General features: G+C 34.3%; 1 protein-coding gene across 1 annotated transcript in view; it reads right to left on the bottom strand.

The window, feature by feature from the left end:
* LOC132194131 (uncharacterized) overlaps nucleotides 1-21,507 on the bottom strand; it is a 35,407-nt gene extending 13,900 nt beyond the window's left edge. Inside the window, exon 1 of the mRNA XM_059615229.1 lies at nucleotides 21,454-21,507. The gene's annotated coding sequence lies outside the window, so the exon portion shown is untranslated. The remainder of the gene's footprint in view (nucleotides 1-21,453) is intronic.
* Nucleotides 21,508-23,363: the final 1,856 nt, after the last annotated feature.

Here is a 23,363-nt window from a genome sequence, read left to right as displayed (position 1 = left end):
ATTCCAAATTTTTCAAAGTCAGTTAAAAATAATTGTAAAAAATAAAATTTTCATATAGGAGGAGACTAAAATTGAATTTTGAATTAATGTAATGCTTAAAAAGTTTCATTTTGAAAATTATATTTAATAATTGTGTAAATTTTTTCTTGTAATTTCTACAATAATCAAAATTGATTTATAGTCATTTTTCCATGATGCGTGTTTTTCTTAAAAGAATATATGTTGCAAATTGAACCCTCGACTGTGAATTTATATTACAAAACATAAATTACACAAATTTTTTTATTTAAATAAATACTTAAATTTGTGGGTTTATTTCAGATCTGTATTACATCTGATAGAGGGGGAAACGGTTCAAATTGCTCTCTAACACCATTTTCAATTTCCTTGCCGTGTAAAATTCATTTACCGCAGCGATCACCACAATGACCGCAAATTACCAGCACCGGACGCCGAGCGGGACACTGGCTGCTCTAATACATATGCACGTATTACAGAGTTTTCACATGCACTAAACAATTTGGGATTGGTCGCGTTGGAAACATCCATCAGCCGCGCGCTATATATTCCCCCTGAATCATCATCGCGTTATTATTTCGTTACTTACAGATGGGAAAACATCGAAATTATACCCACGAGAGCGGCCATCATGCTGATGGCAGGCAACCAATTTACGCCTGCACGGAAAATAGTATTTCCAATCATGGCCCGCTCTGCTTTTTGTGCAGTATAACGCCGGACGGGAAAAGGCTCCCGTTTTTGTGTTCCTCCCGCTGATTGCTTTTCTCATTTAGTTCCAATTTCTTTTTTCTGTTGTGGTCTGGCGGCAGCTGTAAATTATTGCTGGAAAAGGTGTTCCCAAGCAAAACCTCTCTGATATGCCATCTCATTTTATTCCCTCTGCTCTTCTTCTTCTCGTTTCACTTGGATGAAATTAAAGCTGCGGTCCATGAATTAAACACTCGGACGGATTATTATTTTGAATCGCCCTTGGACAAAAACAAAGGGAGATTTATTTCTTACTTTTGTTTGTATCTGTTTTTTGATTTATAATATTATATATTTTGTTTCGGAGCTGAAATCGATCATCACACAAAATAAATCACAACTCGAAATGAGAGCGCGCAGGATTTATTTTTATTGTGATAAAACGTCAATTAAGCTGGAGGTTATTTTTCACGATTTTAATGAGGTGCTCGCGAAATGCTTTTTAAACGCCCTGCTTGCTTGTATATTTTTAATGACCGCGCGGCGTCAGCAGCACACACAACACAGATGGGATGAAAAAAAACGAGCCAATCACGCAGGATTGGGTTCACTTTCCTGCCTCCAACAGCTCTTTCTAGATTACATCATTATTATTGGCATCAGAGCGCGGCCATCGTGAGATATAAAAAGAGAGGAATACATCAAAAGGAACGCCCACCGTATTATTATTGCTCCGAGCGGACGCCGCGCGGTTATTGTGAGAGAGGCAGATGCACATACAAAAAAACGCGTCTAATCACAAAACACATTATTCCATCCCAAAACAACTCGGCTGTGGAAATGAGCAGCGCCGCCGCAGCAGCGCTCCAAGCGATTTTCACAAATTGTAATTTTTTCAGAGGCAAACAAGTCGACCATCAAGACTGTTGATCCAGAAATGGTTGAATTGCAAAGCAAGCTAGAATTTCATTCTCAGCAATTGTAATCAAGTTTAATTTTGAGAGATTGATATAAATTATTGTACAATTTTATTGATTTATTTCTTTCAGTGCAAAACAAATCGCCTTAGTTGGTACTAATGGATATGTATTGAAATTTTAAAGATTGATATTTTTATAATTGAAAAAATAGTTAAATACCTTTTTAGCCAACTTTTCATTATGTAAGATATTTTATGAAAAGTATAACGTGGAATTTCAGTGTTATCCGTATATTTAATATTGCTTTTTACACTAAACAGGAAGAAAAAGACTGATTTAAATATTTTGTAAATTTTAATTAAAACCCTGTATAAAAGTTAAATTTTTAAAACAGAATTAACAAAAGGGTTTAATCCACACAATGAAATATTTTTATTGAAATCTCAAAATAATAACAAAACAGGAAATACAAATTTTAATTAGCATTGTTCTCATCGATTGAAAACTCATGCTCCTGGGAGGCCGTGTCACTTAATTCTCTGTTTTAATATCTCACTTTTCGCACAAACGCACGGAAAGATTATAATAACGATAATTAGCAAATAGAGCCATTATCTTTGCCAGGTTGTATGATAATTAGCATTATTCAGCACGAAAGCTGAAGTCACCTTAATAATGGCTGCCGTGGAGCCGCTGCATAACTCTTCAGGCGTATAATTACAAGTTTTGAGGTGAAACGAACAGAGCGGCGCGCTCACCTGCGAGAGAGCCAAAGACAGCTTATTTTGCGTCAAAATTAACAATTTTGACGAAAACTTAGAAACAAAAGGCCACAACTACTTTTATAGAGATTTTTATTGCTTCGTTTTTATTGTGTATATTATTAAAATGGGGCGGGTACTGTTCTTGCTTGTCGGGGTATATTTTTCCCAGCAGCAACACATTAAATGCAAATGGCTTGCTCTGAATGGAGTTTGAAAATTTTCGTTTAACTTTTGTGCGGCACGCAATTCTGTCATCAGCAGTTTCGGCGCGCATGCACATTGTTGTTTTATTTTAAGTGTTGAGAGTTTCTTAAATAGAGATTTGAATCGGCGTTGTCGAGTTTTGATGGGCGGCTGTTAAAACTTTTCCAAGCTAGAAAAAGTCAGCTAGATGTTTATTCTACCAAACGGAGATATTTCATGCCGACCTAATCTGAATTATGTAAAAAAAATAACGTTTACAGTTTCTTTCTAATGGTCGGCCCTTTTCTCAAAAGTTTTTAGTGTACATTCTTCCTGGTTATGAGATCAATAAATTACGCAGCCAGAATACTTTTTCAACTTCTGTTGAGTGGCAGGAGGAGTGCTGACGGAATAAAAACGGTACGGACAACCTTAATAAATAATAAAATAAAAAGCTTTTGGGGCTTGGCTGATAATTATTATTCATAGGAAAAGAAGTCCGCCATATTAATTCCAAACTCCGTATGAGGTCTGTCAAGATCTGTTTATCAAAAAGTGACCTCGTCTGCCATTTTGGAAATCAAATGAGCAAGACCTTAAAAAACTTTTATATAAATTGGACAAACTATTCTCTATTCTTCTTTTTTACTTGGTCAAATAGATTGCCGTCATTTGCAACAATTTGGACGTTCGCTTTTGTGTTGGAGACCAATGAAGCGGCAAACAAAATACAAACACGTGAAATAAGCTTCTGCTGGTCGTAAATAATTCATGCCATATTGTGTCGGGATTGGCGTTCCCTCTCAGCAGGACACCAAAACCTTATTCACAGAGTCAATGTCATTTCGCGGATGAACTTGGGAAAAGCAATTTCTCACTGGAAAATCAGTTAATGGCGCGTTAAGCGACTAGGCAGCGAGCCAAGAATTGTATTAAATTGAACGGCAGCAGCTGTGGACAGCCAGGGAAATTTTTCATTGTCCATTTGGCTGGCATGATCTGTGCCCGCGGCGGTGTAATTTGCACCGAGAGAGCTTAATTGAGTGGAAATTCGAACAAAAAATGCTTTGGCACCCAGCATGATTCTATAAAAATAGAAAATGAATCGCGAATCGTGCGGCTCAAGAATCATAGGGAAAGAAATTGATCGAATTTGGCTTTTTTCTCACTATACACAAAATATAATATAACGAGGTACCATTCCGAATAAGCCAATCTAGTCCAATCAACACAAGATATATACCAAATTTATTTTTATGACTATATGTCCGGAGAGGAAATTCATCACTGCTGTTGATGGAAAATAACGGAGGTCAAACCTTTGTTTATAATTTTCAAAAACGGAAAGGTTAAGCAAATAAATAACGTGCAGTGAGAGATTATAAAAAGGAAATGGTCGTTTTTCTACATTATCTCTCTCGCGCCGTGCTGAAATAATTACACGCTGCCAGTCGAGATATAATTCATGCGTTTGATTCTCGATGAAAGCAATAATGGAAACGATGAGATGCATGCAACTCTTTTTCTTTCTCTCGCTCGCTCACCGGCTGATGCTCAAGTGAATTCAACTCCCCGAAATTATACGAGTGAACCTCTTGAAATTTATGCCTGACAAAATTGTATGAAATATATTTTCTCTCCACACCTACCTTGCACGATGAAAGCAATAACGCAGCACATACGTGTGTCTGTGTATTTTTAATATTTGGTTATTGCACTTAATTATACGTATGAGTTGTTTTGCTTTTCTCTCTCTCGGACAGGCGGATGCGCACTTGCGATGGAACGAAAGAGGATTCGTGCTGGCATCAAAATTGAAAAGAAAAAGAATTGATAATGAATAGAAAAGTCTTACTAATTAAAGGCAATTTTTAAATTGCTTCTATTTGGATGGAACTAAATTTTTCCGTGCAAATATTCATCAAGATGTGGAATTTGAATTCAATTTATTTTATTATTAAAATTTGCAACAAGTTACCATACAATTTGAATGGCAAGTTAAGTTAGCCCAAGCCTTGTTACAGGCTTTTGGACCGCACTCATTATTTTGTGTGAATTAATTTAAAGCAAAAATCGTTTGATGATGATAATAATGCAATATTAAATTATTTTGGAAGATTCAATAAAAATATTAATTTTTATCAGAGATACGTTTTTGTTTTAAATTTATGTTTTTGAAGCTAAATAAGTGCACTATTCATTTGAAATAATCTTTTGGAGATAAATTGACATCAGCATCCTCGAATATGTACAGTGGTGTGTTGGCTATTATGATTTACCATTCATTCAGGGATTATTTGTGTTGATTGAGACAACAAAATATATTTTATTTTTTCGCCTTAGTAGCAAAATATAATATATTTTACTGAAGGTAAATATTAATTAGTGATATTGTATATTAAAGTTACATTTAAAGCCAAAATCTTGAAAAATATAATTAATCAAATAAATTTAAAAAAGCAATTAGATTTATTGGTTAAACGATATATTATTTTATTAAACGTTAAAATTCTAGATAAGCATTTTAACTTCATCGATTTTAGAAGTTATATGATAAAACTTTTTCAATCCCTTGCATGGTTTCAATTAAAATTAAGTTATTAGAAATAGAAATACTTTCACATCTGTTAATAAGGCAAATTGATGGACAGGCGTTGAAATCCCCCTCCGTTCAGCAGAAAGCGGATTCAAACATGTAAATTCCTGGCACAAAATAAAATGCGAATATTTCTGGACACCGAAGACAAGCGGATTAAATCATACAAGAATAAAACTGACACTGCACCGGTCCTATGTACTTATACGTCTCTCGTTATCCTGAGCAGAACAAATGGGCAAGTACGGCTGGAACATGATTTGCACGTCAGTCTTGTTTATCACCATGTGAGAGAGAAAATCCGGTGCTCGGCATTACAGCCTCTGTACGCTGCAATGCTTAATGAGTGCGCGCCAGTCATCTAATTTGTATTCAAATTAACACGTCCAATAAAGCGGCCGTCGTTAAATTTTATTTCCTCCACTCGCGCATGAATTTTTAATGAACGCCTCAACTTGCAACTACAACTTTATTTATGTGCTCGCACGGAACCATGCTGGAATTATTATCATACGAAAATTATCCACCGCGATGAAAATAATTCAAATAATTATTGAAATAATACGAATGAGCTGCTGGGGTGAGCGGGCGGGGTTGCAGATCACGCAGGGGCTGCCGCGGCGCGCGTGCAACACACCAGGGAAAAATCCACCCCATCATATTTGTTGTAATCGTGATCGCTGCATTTCGCAGCTGGTTTTGCTTTTCCCGCCCTGTCAAATTCATACGGGCTAATTCTGCACCCATCAACCAAGCGAGCAACCGCGATGATGGATCATGAAAATTCACAGGGGGCGTGCTGTGTTGCGCGAAACAAGAAAAAATTGTAAGGATTATGTTAAAAATATTGAGAATTTCAAAACAATAATATTATTGAATATTAAATATTTTTTGAAATTTATAAATTAAGCTTGTAAAAAAACAACACAATTACTGACCCTTGTGCAAACTAAATTGATTTCTATTTGTGCTAGAATTATTTTATTTTAATATTGGAGCTTGAATAATTCAGCGTTATTTGAACAAATTTAATGAAGTATGCAATGTAAATATTATTGAAAATTTATTTAGACTTTTCTGTGTGATTATATAATATTTCCTAAATTTATAGTTTCAATACTGCATAACCCTATTTCTATACATCTAAAAACTTAACTTTTCTGAATTTTTGAATAAGGCATAAGCAATTCAGGTGAATAATGAAAACTTTCAGTCCACAAGCAGAAGTTGAGCTTTTCTCCCCCTATATACATTTTTCTTTCTTTTCACTTACGAGCACAAAAGCAGAAAAGAGCGTGCGCAAAAAGTGCAATCAATACTCGGCGCTGATCGCTTTTTCAGCAGGTATAGCATAAGTTGGCCGGTGTGTTGGTTTTGGTGGAAAAAGTGCAGCGGAAATTAGCATCTCACGCGTGCGGCCGACTTCCTTTTCTTTCCAGCTCCGATCGCGTTTTCGTGTCAAACAAAAACTCAGGCCTTTCAGCTCCTTTTCTCTTCGCCATTAAATAATGAATAGCGGCCAAATATAGACGTGATTTTCCATCGGGGCTTGCGTGCAGCTCGATGTCAACACGATCTACATTAGAATACACCTACAATGTGTGCCGGGTCGGAGGGCGCAGAAAAGCAGCCTCTCTTTTTTTTCTTGCATAATGCATGCCAGAGAGACCGGCCATATTATACTATATATCCCGACGGAATATATTTATGTCGTGTCCTCTGTATTATTTTTCTCAATCCGTTCGTTGGAAATGAGGAATATATGAAAAAATAAACTCTCCATATTGCATGTGGGAAAGAAAGAGAATTGTGTGCTGGATTCTGAACACTCAGCTGGAGATTCAAAGCGAGCGCCAAATTGGTTGTGTCTGGGAATCGTGTTCACATTATTTAGCAAAAGGGTCACTCGCATACAGAAAATGGAAATATATCATACGCTGACAATTTGAGAGAGAATTGTTTGTGAGTTGTGTCTCTATAAAAGGAGTGGCATTTTTGCAAAGCCTTTTCTAGAAATTCACTCAATTTTATGTGAAATTCCTTTGAAATTCCAAAAATTATGAATTAAGGAAAGTTTGCTTACTAATTTAGCTATTATTCATGTGGTTGTCAAATTTTTGCATTTAAATTTTGCACAGCTGCCAAAAAAGTCCTGCCCGAAGTACAAGAGTATCTATAAATTTTCTGAATATTCATGTAAATTTTAATAATTCGCAGCTGTTCTTTTTTGAGAGGAATGACCACAGACGCAAGCCGCAAACGAAGTTACCGGATAAAAATATACAAAAGTTATCGATGTATGCAGAGTGCGCAAAGCAATTTAATGAAACCGGATACTGAGAGAGAGAATAACATATCTTAATTACACTCGCGCGTCTCGCAGGTCGGGAAAGTGAATTATTCAAATGCAGCACGGATCGAAAGAGAGAAAGAAAGACCGCCGGCGCATTGTCTTCTTGCGTATTAATATGCTTGTGGGCAACAACAATGAGCTGCTTTTGTTTGTGGCCCGGGTGTATGATTACGAGGAATAAATCATTAGCCGTGTGTTGCTTTTTATATATAATGGGAGGAGCAGCAGATCTTTTGTTTGATTTTTTGTTCGCCCGTGATATTTTCTTTCTATACTTATTCTTTGGCAGGATATATAATTTGAATTATAATCCGCCGCCGCCGAGTGAGAGAGCCGCTGGTCGCACTGAGACAATAGAGAAAAATGATCGGCCTACGAAAACGTTTGTGTTGTGAAAGATGTTCCAAGGAAAAAAAATGACCAGTATAGAAATGAGAAAATGGCCATTTTTAAATTTATACTGAAGTCATTTTGTTGATAGAATCCAGAACCTTTTTTCTGCTGAAAATAAAACGCAGTTAAAAAAAATTTTTATATTTTATTTAATTTAATTTAAAATATTATATTAAATTTAATAAATTTTTGTATTATGTTTGAAAGCAATTTATTTGTTTTTTTTTATTAGAAAATATATTACAAATTTTGTTAAAAAATATTCAAATGATAAATTATTAAAATAGAAGCAATATTGAATTGTGATTACCAACACATTAATAAATATTTTAAAGTCCGTCTTAATTTATATATTTTTAGGCTGCCGCAAGTAATTGATGATTTAATGAAATACATTTTGCTCTCTTACATTCTTTGCACGTTGTAAAGAAATCAATTAGGGATGTTATTTATTAGATGTCATTCTATGCAATTAAAAATTATGCTGTGCAAGTTGCGTCAATAAGTTAAATTAAGAAAAAAAGTACTTCATCATATACATCACTTATTGTTAGTGCAACTTGGATCACATCAATATATAATTTTTTTTTATCCTTTATAGTCCAAATTTTGCCCTTATAAAGGGTTTAAACTTTTGAATTTAAATTTAAATTTTTCTGAGAGTAGCAAAAAGTTTCCACTGGCGGAATAGTTTTGAAATTTTAATTCAAAGTCTAGTCACATAATTGTTTGATTTCTCTAGCACAATTACTAAATAATCATTTTGGAAATTTTTTCAAAGTTTTTATTCTCTTATGAGAAGGTGACGGCATTGAAGAAAATAATCATCCAAAAAGAGATAACCTTTTTGTTTTTGATAAAAATATTTTGATATTTGATGTATTTTATTTTTATTTTTATTAATTAAAATATTATTTCTTCAATTCCCTCAAGAAACGTCAGCGGCACTTATGGAAATCAATTTTTTTTACGAGTTTAACCATCCTGCACAAAAACTCATGATGATTCCAACGCATCACGTTTGGGAATATTTTTCCACATTTTCCAAATCGAAATTGAGTAAGCGATCTGATTGTGAGTTGTTGTGTTTTCTGGTAGAGAAAAATATAACAACAAACGCTGCCAGCACCCGCCGGCGGACAATTCTTCTAAGACATTTCATCGCACGGAAATCGTGATTTCGTATAAATATATCTACGACCTCCCAATAACTTTTTCGACGATAAAAATAAGAGAAAATAAAAGATGGTCGTTTTTATATGTACATCAAAAAACGCAACGCACATTCATTTCCCACGTCGAAATACAGCACTTTCCGAGAAAATCGAAGTATTCACGCAACCCCTCTGCGACTTTGGATCGAATATCATAGAAAACGAGCGTTCAAGAGATGCTGCCGTCAGATATCGACGGAGCGCGGAACATTCCCAAAACAACCACGAAATCCTCTTATATGTTTGGGAAGTCTGGCGGGCAGATTGTTTGTCATTATGTCAGAGGCCGGGTAAAATATGAGTGTTGGGACAACACATTAGTACCTGCGGGATAAAATCAGCTGTCGCGCGCGTTTGTGGGTGCTGCACAGAACATAATGTGTCAGCGGCGCGACTTCAAATGATAGACCGTCCGTCCCACCTAGAGCGCCTCTGTCACTCTAATCTGATAAATTGACGCACGTTAAGCGGTGCAGTATCACTTTCCAAAACAATGAGAGAGGAGATGGGTCGGTGCAGATAGTAATTGAACCCAAATTTGTGCCCGGCTTCTGTATTATGCCGCTTTGTTCCATGCAAATTGTTGCTGGGAAGTGACAAAGCTGCCGCTGATTGATCTCGCCCTTGGGAGGTCAAATTTGCCTTCTTCGTCACTGTCAACCGGCGACCAGACAACCGATATTTTATTTCGGCTGCCTTTGATATGAAATGATGACGATCAAGTTGGCTACTGAAAACTATTAGTAAAATTTTTACCAATGAATTTCTGTGTCAATTTAAATTTCTTATTTTTTCCTCTCAATAAACCTTTTTTATAGAATATAATAATATAATCATAAACTAAAAAAATTTAATAATTTTTTTTTAAAATACTTTTTAAATACAGCACAATTTTAAAACAGATAAAATTAATTATTACTAATTATGAATTTTTTTAATTTTTTTATTTTGTGTCTGTTGTATTTAATTTAAAATTATATTTATTCTTAAATAGTTTTGATTTAATCTAATTAGTTGTATAGATTAAAATAATTTTATAAATTACAACAACTAGTATATTTGTTAAGAAACTTTTCAATGAACAATAACATTTGTATTTGGTGGTACTTGTTTTCTGATATTTACCGTTAATTCTGGCTAATGTCTTTAAATGATTCAATATATCAGTATCATAAATAAACAGAAACAAAATAAGTATTAAAAAAAATTACAAAATCAAGAAGTTAAGAATTTAATCATGATCATAAAATCCTTTAATAAAGGGTCCTTTTCAACTTCCTGTTTTAATTACAATTTTCTAGCAGCTTTAAAATAAATACAAATTTCAAAGATCAAGACAGTATCATTAAATGAAGTAATTGGTCTGTTCATTCTTTAAGGTTGCTATACGGTCGTGCTCGGCGACGTATGAAATAAAGCAAGTCTGGCGGAACTGTTTTGTATGTGTGTGAGTGCGACTGTGTCAAATCGCACGTCTTTCTTGTGGTCGAACGACCGTGTCTGCGAGTATACAATTGTAATTTCCTCTCGCAAAAGGCCAGAGGCGACGTGTGCATGCATTTTTCACAAAAAATTCAGCTGGCCATTCAAAAATTTTATTCAGAATAACACAGAGCAATTTTGCTTGGCGAGGAAAACAGATATTACTCCGAAAGAGTGAGGAGCGCGTTTGATCAAAAGCGAATTTTTATTTTCCACTCCTCTAGGGGCATGTCTCGAATATAAAAAGTAGCAGAAATTTTAATCAAGAGTTATTCGCAGGTGGGTATTGAGATATTGCCACTCATTAAGCTTTGGTTTCGTTGTAAAAGAGCAAGTGAAGTAATTATTGCCCGACAAAAAAGCTAAGCTATTCAGCCATGAGCTTTATATATTAAAGAATCTCTCTCTTGATTCTCGGCCCGGCCACAAAAAAAATCCAGAGAAGATTTCGGTATGTGAAAGAAAGAGAGAGAGAAAAAGAGCGTCCAATCAAGAATCAGGCATGGCGGCAGACCTGCTTGCTTTTTGTCTATTCTGGCAGCAGCACGGCGCGTTTTATATATTATTCTTTTTTGATACTCGAAAGGGCTTGGAAGTCATTAATCTTGCGGCCGAGACAAGCGAAGCAGCCTCATTGTGTGCAGCCTGGAAAAATCTCAATAACATTTTCAGAGTGAGACGAGTGAGAGAGAAAGACGCGAACGAACCTCTCTCTGTATTTTATCCAACGCTTGGTGGATATTTTATAATTATTTCTGTATGCGATAGGGTCTTTATTATATCCAGCAGTTAATAAGATGTTGTGCTATTAAGATATTTTGGCGCTCGGAAATATTTTATTTTGTATGTGTGACGTCATTGATTGCTTTATAGCCCAATAATGGATTTATTACTTATAATGGCTTGATTGGAGAGATTACGGACAAGTGCACTCTCTTACCACCACTTTTAATGAATTTGTCTCGGCTCGCATCGTATCAGTCCCTCCGATCTCCACGTTCGGCCATATAATTCGCACTCTCGTCTCGTCGACCAAAGTGCGCGCATTTCCTTTTTCAGACTTAATCATCACTTCAATAAATTGGCCTCTAAACTCTCTTTCCCATGGCACATGTGTGAAGTTGAATTATATTGGCTCGTAAATCAACCACCTGTATGTAATTTGGCACAAAAGTTTTGTCTCTCGCGCTTTATCTTCTCTGCAGATCGTGCACCGCCTTAAAATAGTCACTTAATGAAAATATTATTATGCATTCCGCAGATGCCGTTTGGCAACCGTTGTGACCTCTGTGCGACGCACGTTGCATACTTTGTCCTAATATGGCTTTTTACAGAGAGTAATTAATTTCTTGCATGTATTTTTTTGTATATGACTTTGGTTTTTAACGAATAGTTAAAAAAAATGAAAATTAGGACCAAAATGAAAAAAGCGCGAAAAAAATTAATCAAAAATTGCTCTGCCTTGCGATCTGGATTATTTGAACTAATTATTATTTATAACTCCTCATAACGATACCTTTTTTAGATTTTTTATATATTTTTTTACCTGAGACTTTTTCAAAAACATTTGATCCTAAAAATTTTAAACAAGATTACATGTGATTCTATTAACCACATAAAAATTATTTTTAAAGTAATTGAAGGTAATTAATAATATTTTATGTAATAATTTTAAAATAAAATAATTCATTTATTTCAGAGAATCTGGAAAGTAAAACTTAAGGATTAGTGTACATTTTTATCATTTTATTATTTTATTTTTTTATTTTTTTAAATAAATTGTAGTTTGGATGCTTCAATCAATTCAAAGTAAAATGCAATTCATGGTTGTCGTACAATTTTGGTAATAGATATTTTCGGAACCATTCAAACGAAAACCACGTGTATTAGTTTTCATACAAATATTGTGAATAAACGTATCAAGGCGGAAGGTGCTTTTTCAAAAGCTAAATGATTCAAATCTATTTTGACACCCAGTGGCTTACAAGAGATGCTCTCAACAATGACGCCGTAATGACAAAGACCGCAGTCAAAGGACGCGTCCAGCAACACCAAAGGTCGGAAACTTCTAAAAGTTAGTTCTTCTTTGCCAGCGAAATCGTCTGCTTTTCTTGAACGCGCGCACCCTCGACACAGAGAAATCATCAAAGAAACCACCTTTTCCTCTGTCTCGGCGAGGCCTTGAAAGGAAATAAAAATGATGCCACACACAAAAGGCAATTTCGCTGTCACTTTTTGTGTGCACAAATGGGAAAATATTATGCTACATGTGCATCGGCGCCTTGTTCTCGGCATGTAGCACCATTATATATTTTATCAAAAATATATTTCTAGAAAATAGTTTTGGGTTATAGAACGTACACGGGTTTGGGGGAAAACGACACAAATAACCTGCCGCCGCTGCATAAAGGCACCTATAAAAATGCTGTTAGAGTGCTGTGCGAACATTACTTTTTGTCCCAACACAAAACTGCGCGCAGGAGGCGACCTCGACGCAATAAAATAATGACACTCGGGGTCTACTCAAGTTCCAATGTAGAGAGGCGCATCAGGCGCACAATTGTTAAATTATTAAAGTTATAATTTTTTAGTCTTTAAAATATAATCTATTAATTTTTTTTGATAATTATATATCAATTGTTCAATATTTATATATTTATCTAAAAAATTGTTTTGTAATTTTATTTAATTTTAAAAGTAGGACTCAATGGATGGCCAATTATGTTGGTTGGTACAATAAAATATATTTATTTTTAAGTGATTTATGCAAAGATATAAATAAAAATTGAATGCATTAACTAATTAGAAGTGTAAACTTATTAGATGATCTATTTGGATGTTCGAAACTTGTGCTAATGGTGTTTCTAATTAAATAACATAATATATAATGTCCAAGGGAGATGAAAATTTTTATCACTAGGAGAATCATGCAGATTTTTTACTTATCATATTTTGATTAACTTGGATAGACCATTGATGTGGCATGAAGATGAAAATACAAATTCTTATATCTGATCAGTAAAATATTTGCAAACAATTATTTTGTATTCTTAATAAAAACTCACATATTTTGAACCTGCGCAGAAATAGAATACGCATTGTCAGAAAGATCCACTATTCTCACAATCATAGAATGAAATTTAATAAAAGGAAGACTTCCCTTTATCAGTCATCAGAGAAAGTGAAAATTCAGTTGCATTACAGCTCTTGTTAAAATTATTATGAAAATAAGTGAAATCTATTTTTTGAGCCTCTCTAGTAAAACTAATATACTGTTCTCCAAGTGCCCGCGTGTGTTCATAAATTCAGCGAGCGATGTTTGAAAGTCGCCGCTGTTGAAAAACTGCGCGCTTTGATTGCAGTCCGCGCGTGTATATATCCGATTTCAGATTCTCAGCAGTGCGAGTTGGAAACTAAAAAGGGAGATGCCTGCACGGCTGTGCCGAGGTAATGTGATTATTTTTCGCTGCGGCGGCGGCGGCGGTCGGTGATTTGAATGCACGCATCATGTGAGCGAGAGCGCAGAATTACATTATTACGCGCGATGATGAGGTAGCGAGGAGCAACTTGGGTGGTCTCGCGGCTTTATTGCTTTTTATTCGGCCTCGGGCGGTTTCGCTTGATTATATTTGGAAGGCAGGACCAAAAGCCGCCACGTTGATATCGTGCATTTTCCTCTCCACTCCTCCTCTCCTCCGACCAACAATGGCTGGTTCCTTTTTTACCACAAGGCTTTTTGGCCCCGAAATTATTATTATATAACTCGGACGACGAGAGATGCTCGGAAAACCGCATTGGCCAGTTAAGTTGATGATTGCGATTTGCATAATTTTCAACAGGCTGCTGTGACAAATTGCTCAAATTATTATGTGTAGCGTGCCCAATCCGTGAAGGTTTGAAAGAGAAAATAATGCAGAAATTTGGTGGATCATAAAACTGTTCAAATTTGGATGGGTGATCTTCGACTAGAGAAAATATTAGAAAAGCATACACTTTCGATCTTTCAAATTTTTTATGAGATAATTAACCATGTAAGATCATTTTATTTATCTAGATCTAAGTTATTTAGAATATTTCTACAATTCAATTTAATTTTCTTCTTCAATTTTCAATTTGCAATGGGAACAAATAATATTTAATCAATAAAATATTTTAAATTATTTCTCTCACCATTTACTTATTGATATGTGAGGATTAAACAATAATAGTAATTTATTAAATAAATACCAACAACCAACGATGATGGGGAATTACCATTAAGCTCTCATTTTTGTGCAATTATTTGACAGGAAGTTATCGCTTAAATTATATTTACTGACAAACTTAATAAAAACGAGAAAAAAGAAGAAATTAAATCATTTTTAAAAGTTTATGAATGTAAAAATTATATAATTATAAAAATTTAGTTAATGTAAACTTTAAATTTATTTTGTTTGCATAAAATAATAATTATATTTATTTATAACAAAAATTTACTAATTTTACACTTCTTTTAAATTAACCTCAAATTTATTAATACATAATTATGCATCACTCAGATTAAATATATGGATAATGATACAATTGGTCTCTTATTATTCAATGGTTATTATTTTAATAGAAAAAAATAGCCACAATTTACTGCCACATTGTTTTGGGAAACAAAGCCAATTTCACAAATTTACGAGTTGCAGTTAAAAAAATCTTTCTAACAAGTTAAATAACAAGCGAGACACTGAATTTGATGAATTGCAAGGATGAAACAAACCACAGCAAGATTAATTTTTCAGGTATTGTTTGGGATATAGTTTTATTATTCAAAGCCTTTAATTTTGTTCTAGTAGAGTAAAAGGCAAAAGTCTCTAATTGCTCCGACAAAATTTTTCACTTCTTTTGAAAAAAAGACATTTTGCAACTAAAATTAAAGCTTTTATCTCCATACGAATTTTATCAAAATTTCCAAATACCCAGATATGTATAACAAACATTGCATACACCAATTTTCACGACCCACTTCTAAAACCTTTTTTAATTTAAACTTCAGCAATGTACAAAACTTTATAAGAAATTCTAATCTTTTTTTCGCGGAATGAGTATTTTTATCGGGATGGGCAGATCTTCTCACAATCTGTCAGAAGCAATAAAGCGTCGGAATTATGAAGGCATAATCGATTCCATCAATTGTTGGCTGCCATCAGCAAAAACTTATCGATCGCTCTATCTCTTGCCGGCATAATTTCACTCACGGCCCGCAAGCTTGGGAGTGCTTTTCTTGGAAAAATTTGCTTTTTTATTCGCCTGCCTAAACAAATCTGCGAGAGAGAGCGCGCGTGCGGTATTTTAACGTCAGGACGAGATTTTTTTAAATACACACAATAAATACACTGTGGCGTCATTTTGGCTGCGTGGAATAATAATTAGGGTGCCGTTGTATGGTTTCATTATCTAATTTGGCCGAGCACTTGGCGGAAATTAACCAGCGCAGCGCGCAGTTTAAATTGTAGATTCAATTAGGGGCCTATTGTTTAATTACCCCTGCGAGTGGAATTATGGCGCTTCTCGCAATAAAGGGGTGCAGCGGTGGAAATGCTCGCGCGGCTGGATCTCGCCGTCGCTGATACGGCACGAACTCGCCCTCGGATATTAAAATATATACTCGCCCGCACACCAGCCATTCTCTCGTCTCGCTCGTAATAGCTGTGTTAATAACAATATGGGCCAGCAGTCGTCTTCTGCATGCACCGCTCGTTAATTAATCACGCCTCGCAATAGCCAAATGTTATATGCCCCATGCGTGCGCTGCGGTTAGTTTTATAACGTAAATTATATTCATATATTATATAATGCGCGTTTGGCCTTTGGAGAATGAATAATAAATCAATAAAATGCAATGAAGTTAAAGTATTTTTTTGGCAACAAAATTTCAATATCTATTTTCATCACCAAGCTATTATGGACATCGCCAATACTTTGAATAAATATGTATTATAATGTAAAATTTTAAAAGTATACAAATCTAATTTCACAAATGTAAAGACAATATTCAACTGAATTTGATTAAGAAATGACATTTGCACATAGTTATAAAATTTCAATTCTGACACAAAGCTTCCTGTGTTGAACGTGAAAAAATAAGCCTGCAAATTTCCAGGGAAATTGAATTATTAAAATTTCCCTATTATAATAAAAGCGAGATGCTGTAAAATATTTAATTTAAAATTTATTATAAAAAAAAAAACATATTTATTTCTGAGTTATTATATAAACAAAATTATAACATATTTATAAATATATAAATATATCAGTATATTTAAATGTTTTCAATATTTGACATAATACTTTTGTAAAGAAATATTCCCAGATCCCACAATCACAAAAGATATGTTACATGAGTAAATTTAAAATATAAATAATTAAAAAATTACCATTGAATTGCTTTTTTTCCCAAAGTAAGTCTGCGCTTTACAGGTTACCAGTGCATTGTTTGTTATTATTGAGATTTCAATAAATTGTTGAATTTGAAACAATTTTAAGTATGATGTTGAAAACACTAACCAATCCTTTGGGCAGAAGCAAAAATCCTAAATAAAAAAAAAAACATAACTTTTGAACTTTAATTAGCTCATTAGTTGTCAGACAGATTACCTAGCATATTAATTTTGTGCCTTCCTGTGTCAGAAAAAAGCATAACGTGTCTGAATCACACGGCGGCGGCGGTGCATGCATGCCTGAGCGAAATTAAATTGTGAAACAGGAGAGCCGCCGCACAAAATTGGTTATGCAACACGCAAGAGAAGAAATTGAAAAGGGATGATCGGATCGTTTGTGAATCACGCAACGTATCATAAAATTCCTCTCTTTTCATTTGCATGCTTTTCGATAATTAAAATAATTATAATTAGCTCATTTCTTCTAATGGTTCCATGATTTGGGGAAATATTTTTCAAAATTATTATTTATTCATTGCGTAAGGTGCTGGGCACATGCAAAAGAGCGATGATTGCGCGCGTGAGTGTGCGGTGCTTTATTACTTGCTATCAGGCCGTGCTTTATTGAGGCAATAAACTAGGGTAATTAACTCAGCTAACCGCGCTGCACAACACATACTAAGATAAGCTTTATATTATTACGCGCGCCCATGCGGCCTGGCCGCGTGAATAAATTTCCGACCGCGCACGTAAACGCCGCTTGGCCACTGCATGTGCAAAGGTGAGCCATTATTGTATTTCGGAGCCGACCCGCACCAGCCTGACGTGTTATAACTCCTTTTCAACCCTTGCGTGATTAGTATTGAATTATTGCAAATAGAGATCTTAAATCCAGTTCCAAGCTCGCTGGCTTACTTATACTCACGACCCCGAGCATGTCAAAAACTCGTAAACTTTTTGATAGTTTTTCAATGCTCATATTATTATAATAATAATAATAATAATAATAATAATTATTATTATTATTACTTACTCACTTACTCTTCTCCGTCAATGCAAAAAATTTTCAATTGGAAAAAAAGATATACTGGGATTCAGCTGTTCAATAAATTGGTTTTTTATTTTATACGTGAAATGTATATAATTTCTGGTATCAAACCACACCCACAAATGTTGGAGATAATTATTACTAATGTTACTAGTATCTTTGCTGCAAGGGTCAAAGCATACAATATAAAATATTTACTGCAAAATGTATAAACAATTTTGTGAGATAAGCTTTAGCTTAATTATATTACATAAAATGAAAACACAAAAAATTAAAAATATTTAAAATTGTAAATTAAAATAATTTAGAAAGCTAAAAAAACCATTTATTTATAAAAAATATGTGTACACATTTTAATAATATGTTGTTAAATTAAATTATCTGTGTTACTAGTTTTACTGATTACAATAAAAATCAATCATAATACGCATGGTAGAATCTGGGTTGAATTATTTTATGGGTTAGAATAGGTGAATTTAGGAACATTATATTTTACTGTTCAATTAGTGTTACATTATTATTATTATTTTTTTAAAATGAGATTCGTGATTTATTCATTCTTTAAGGCAAGAAATAAATTTAATTACAGGTTAATTGCAATCATTTAATTTTTGAATCTCATTCAATTTGAGGTGAAAAATGTAATTTTTAATGAAGTTTTAAGGCATTCAAAGAACAATAAGTTCATATTTTTAGAATTTTGTTTTCAATCGCTCATGCTTCCATATCCATGAAATTAAATTACTTGGCCTTGTTCTGTTTTCTATGAAATTTACAATCACCTAATGTTATTAAAAGCCAGAGAAAAATATAAAATTTACCCTTAAAAAATGATGTTGCATTTTTTCAAATTCCCATTAAACTATATAAATTAAAAGAAATTAAATACACAAATTTTTTTGTTTTTCAGACCATTCAATTGCATTCCAGCTTTTACATATTTTATTTTATTTTATTTTATAAATTATTTCTTTAATTTTTGCTCTGTTTTACAATCAACTTTCTGGAGCCTTTGCTTATACACATGTGTACACCATGCATGGTACACCATTAGCTGCGCGCACTCTGTTCTTTCTGCTATTTTTCCAATCGTGATCTGCAAGTGGCGAGGCCAATTTTTCAGCCGTGTGATTGCATTGTCCGCCGCGTGCTGTTTTGGGCGCAGCCAGCTGTCCGAATCGGCTGGACGCCTTTGAATAATTGGAGAGGACGGACAAAGAGCCTCACGAGAAGATAATTTAATTTATTACGCAGTCGCCTCCATTGTGCGGCGCGTTTCTCTGTGTCATGCTGTGTGAGTGCGGCTGGGGCCACGCAGCCGTGCCGTAATTCTGATTAAGAACCCCTGCCTGTGTGCCAGGCCCGCGGGACCACCTCCGAAAATACATATCAAAATGCCGAAACCGCTCGCTGCGGTTTTAATGCGCTTATTCCGGGGCGTGGGGAGATTTTCTTTTTCGTCTGCTGCGTTGGTAATTTGATGGCGGACGCGTGAGATGCATTTAGTTTTTTTCATACAAATACAATTCATTGTGTCTTTTTAAATGGCCGTTTTCCGCTAATATAAAATGTAAAATTTACCAGTTAATATTCAAAACCTTTCGTACCACTTTAAAATTCTTCAGCGAATAGACCCCCAATTGGTTACAATACAAAAACGTTCACAAAAAGAATTCAAAACGTTCAGAACGTCAGTATTGAACAAAAAGTTGGATTTTATCAATAAGCTTTTATAAATTGCCATGCCAAAATTTACAATTTTATAAATTTTATATAAATATTATTAAATAGGCATTTTTTTAATAATTGCCTAAAATTTTATTCTTCAAAAATTCATCTTCATTTATATAAATTTGTAGATGTTTTTACCTATTTTGATGTTGCATTTCTTATATTATTATTCTTAATTACTTTCGAAAAATATGGTTTCATTGGAAATCACATCTGTCATTTTTTACACCGAAAAAGAATAAAATACAGCTGAAATTTTCGGCATGCTATATTTACTGCCTTGTTATCTTTCTATGGCTAATTTCAGTGAAACCAACCTTTTCCCACTTTTTTGCCCGAAAGATCCATAAATTGGCACCTATTTTCACACTTTCCTCAGGGATATCTTTTAAATTTTCACTGATGAATTCTAGAGGAAACGAAATAATGTTTGAAACGATAACTATAATTTTATTTTTTACTTTGCGAATGTAATAAATTTAACTTTATATTTATAGAGTTAAATACAAATATTAATTTTAAAATTCTTAAAATCTTAATCATGATGCTTGAAGATTATTATTATGCACATATTTAATCTATCAACATCGTCAACAAATTGTTGAATGTAGTTTAATGATTTCATTACCCATCAAGGCAAGTGCCGGACGCGGCAGTTTGCTCTCATTGTATATGAATGCGATTGGATCTCTCTTTCTCTCTCAGTCTGATATTCGCATCTTTCTCGCTCACTCACTGCAAACAAACAGAACAAGCAGAGAAAGAAGAGAGCCGCGGCGTGCAGCAATTGAAACACACACACCGGACGATTGATAGCTTAATATTTAAATCGGAGAGTGAGCATTACTATTTTTTGTGGCGGCTGCTGCGTGTGTGTATATCATTATTAATGGCAAGATCATGGTTATGGCTGCTGGGTGGCGGTTTGATTGGTCATCGCGGGTCGTTTGCCCGCCCCAGACGGCCTCCGATTGGAGCTCGAGCACCGCCAGGTGTTTTTGCTTCTGATCCCAGATCAACGCGCGCCACAGTGCATTATATACGAGAGAAGTTTTATTCGGGAAACGCAACATCTGCTCTGCGAGCGAGAGAGCTTTGCTGCTGCCCGGGATGCAGCGTCATTACGCTTATTATCCACGGGATGGAATTTTTTCGTCGGTTTTTGATGATGCGCTCGCTGCCTAATGACGACGCAGCCGCGGGCGGCGCCGAATTCATCAGCGTGCCCTTCTTCCAAATGTCTTTCTTTTTCGGCGGCCGCACGATGATGGTATCGCATTCCAATGGACGCTCCGATGGATTCGCCCTTGAACGCCCGGCGATTCCAGATAACTCAATTTCCACTCAATAAATTCATTTGTTCCGAGCACAAATTACTTTTGCTTGTCTCGCTCCGCCGATCACCAAGTAAATTCAAAACTGAAATTTATTTTACTTCAAGTCTGCTGTGGCTAATTAAGCAGAAAATTCCATTCTCCACAACTGACTTCACAAATATTATATTACGCGGCCAAAATTTCAAGTATTCCAACTAATGATATAAATCTCAATTTTCTCAAAACTTCAATTTATTTATTAAATTCTTAACTTGGATGGTTAATTAAAAATTTAATTGTTTGCCAGATTGATATAGCATTGGGTTATTTTCACTTACGTTAGTTTCAGAAATCCATTGATAGTGACGGTCTTTAGAAAGAATCTTCAAATCCACCTAAAAAAATAAGAACTGTTTAAATAAAAACGTAACACAGGAAAAAACTGGGCTTCTGCGTCAAAACTTTATTGTCTGATTATATTGTTTTTGTTAACTATTTTTAATTTAATTCTCATTTAAGATTTAATCTTATAATGCGGGAATTGTGTTGTTTTATTTGGAAATTAAGTAATATACCAAAGCTAATTATGCAATCCGCTTGTCACACACGTGTGACGTCGCAGCCCTGCGCCTTTCCCGTCAGCCTGCAGATTTGGGAACTAGGCAACATGCGTGACAGATCCACCCAAACGGTTGCGTGATTTATCATACAATTTGAGGGGCACAATCACAAATTCGTTCCCAGAATTCACATCAAAATACGCTGCATTTTGAAATTCGTTGCGTCGGTTTTCTCATTTGAATAACAGTTTGAGAGGTTCCTTTCATCACGCGACCAGACACAATTCCCATCAGATTTATAGAACAATAAGGTATGGGAAAATTGGAAAAAATAAGTTGCCATACTTAATATGTAAAAAAAAATTAATTCTCAAAATTATATTGATATATAATAAAAATTGAAAAAGTTTATTGCAGTGTCGGAAATCTAAGGATTGATTTATTAAAATAAGCACATTCAATTGATATTTTTTTTTTTTTAATATTTTCTTTTTTTGTTCAGTTTTTTTTTACGTAATTGTAATTCTTTCTTTTGGCAGCAACTCAAGCGTGCGATAATTTGGACTGAAGAGAATCGTGGCTGAATGATTTCTGCGACTCATGCTCTTTCGCTCTCTCCGTGCAGGCGCGCATGTACATTTTACTCTTAATTGCCTCTCGGTAATAACCTCGGAGCAAGATGTCATTAATTTTGCCTCTACTCGCACCGTCATCAACCAAACTCGCTTAATTTTGTTCAAACATAAAACGGCGGCAGATGCTCGACCCGCGGCCATTGGATTTTCTCAAGTCGGCCGTCATTAAAAGCCTGGCCTAAAACTTAATTTCTCATCGCAGGCTTATTTATTTATTTTTTGTTCTCGTTTGCACGTTCATTAAAATCGCGTCTCTATAGATTTATAAATTACTCGGCTCCCCTTTTATACAAGGATATACAAACTCAAACACGTTTCTCTATCGCGATGGATGAATATAAGGAGAAGGCAAAACCATGATGGAAGTATAAGAAAGCCTAACGAGGCTCGCTGATCATATTTTATCCGGCACGTCAGGCGATATACTTATTTATTTTACTAGCATATACCGCGAAACGGTTTGAAATTACTTGCTGTGCGTTAATAAAGAACTAAAGGCATAAAATATCTTGATTTAAATTTAATCGCTACATAAATTTGGAAAAGGAACGACAAAAATATGGATAATTAGATGAAAATGAAAGATAAATGAAATGTACAAGCGGTGAATAAGACAATTTTTTTCTGTAATGGTGAATTATTTATAATATATAAAATATTTTTACTCATCTTAATCAATATTCAAAATAGTATCATGCAAAAGGTCGATCCAAGATTTTAATTTTTCAAGTTTTATATTGATTGTTTTGTGGTCATAAAACATATATTATAATTGATAAAAAATAAATTTGATGAATAAATTGTTTTCAACAATCGAATGAAAAAAATGTGTATTTGTAACAATGTGGACCAATAATCTATAATAATAATCTATAATAATAATAATAATAATAATTATTATTATAATAGTATTAATAATAATAATAAATTTTAAATGTCTATAATGACTGTAAAATATTAAAATTTTAATTTGAAGTTTGCTTATTATTTATTTCTTCTTTTTAAGTTATTATTACTCAAAATGTTATCCTCTCAAATGTTTTACAGATACCA

The sequence above is a fragment of the Neocloeon triangulifer genome, unplaced genomic scaffold, assembly GCF_031216515.1.
Source record: "Neocloeon triangulifer isolate White Clay Creek 2 clone unplaced genomic scaffold, ASM3121651v1 ptg000006l, whole genome shotgun sequence".
NCBI classification, from domain to species: Eukaryota; Metazoa; Arthropoda; class Insecta; order Ephemeroptera; family Baetidae; genus Neocloeon; species Neocloeon triangulifer.
Note: the sequence above shows the minus strand (reverse complement) of the source record. Positions and strands in the feature narration are given on the sequence as shown.